Source organism: Etheostoma spectabile, chromosome 10 (genome assembly GCF_008692095.1).
Source record: "Etheostoma spectabile isolate EspeVRDwgs_2016 chromosome 10, UIUC_Espe_1.0, whole genome shotgun sequence".
In the NCBI taxonomy this organism is placed as follows: Eukaryota; Metazoa; Chordata; class Actinopteri; order Perciformes; family Percidae; genus Etheostoma; species Etheostoma spectabile.
Window position 1 is genome coordinate 11,491,116 of NC_045742.1, and position 1,111 is coordinate 11,492,226.

A 1,111-nucleotide genomic window follows, 5' to 3' on the forward strand; every position below is an offset into this window, starting at 1 on the left:
GTGTGTGTGTGTGTGTGTATTTTGTCTGACATAATCACGACTACTTGCATATTGTACTCATACAATATAGTGCCAATACTATATAGTTGTGTTTGGTCCTTCAGACTCAGACACTTCTTGTTGCATGAAAAATATGTATGGGCTACATAATTACAATGCAAAACATAAAGTCTGATATTGGCTCAAATGAATTCAGTATAAAATCGCTGTTGTTTAAATCAATGCATACAACTATTATACATTTTACAAAATGGATATGTTTTGTATTAGTTGTTTGTATTCATATCTGAGGAAGAAGAAGCCAATGGCCATGGTATTGTATCCCAAGGGTTCTGTGAAACACTGGGGTTATAATGTAATTGGTTAGATTAGAGATAGTGAGAGAGAGAGAGAGTTAGAGAGATGGATTAAGAGTCAGAGGGCCCCTCTGAATGGAAACAACTGCGCTCTAATTCAGCAGCTAATTTGCTTCCATTCTCTCATATTAATCTTAAAAGAGAAAACGGGCCACAGAGGGCTCGAGATTGACAGACATGTAATCATTGAATGTAGATTTTCAGGGCTCTGGGCAATCAGTGTAAGAAACTCCTTGCAGAACACCTTTTTAATTTTGGCCCTAATGAACAATCCACCAATGCTATTATGTAATAAATCACCATGTAATGTCTTTAAATATGAAGCCAATCACATTGTACACACAATCAAGTGGGGAAAAGTTGTGGGGAATTGGTTTTGGAAATGAGAAGTGCAAGTGGAAAGGCTTTTGGATAAGAGCTGGCATCTAATCATTTTCAAAGATCAAACCTTGTCTTAGCTTGGCTGTCTGTAATTGTTGTATTTCCATAACCTTTTTGTCTCTAAAACATTTTTTCTATTGCCATTATCACTGACTACCTGTGTTTGTGGATTGTGTGATAGTGAAGATATGTCAAAGAACTGAGAGAACTTTGACTTATCAGTCTGGGGTCTAATTACATCCCTGTCTACTGTTTAATAGCCTGCCATTGTGAGGACTCAGGACAAAGACTTCATGACAGCAACATTCTTATCTTTTGTAAATTAAAATAGTAGTCAATCACAGGTTTTTCATATATATATATACACACACACA

General features: G+C 36.1%; 1 protein-coding gene and 1 long non-coding RNA gene across 6 annotated transcripts in view; one reads left to right on the plus strand and one right to left on the minus strand.

Annotated features, from left to right (window-relative positions):
• The window catches only part of diaph2 (diaphanous-related formin 2), a 411,623-nt gene that overhangs the window by 155,748 nt on the left and 254,764 nt on the right, over positions 1 to 1,111 (plus strand). The gene's annotated exons all lie outside the window — the stretch shown is intronic.
• The window catches only part of LOC116696765 (uncharacterized), a 19,753-nt gene that overhangs the window by 13,664 nt on the left and 4,978 nt on the right, over positions 1 to 1,111 (minus strand). The window lies entirely within an intron of this gene.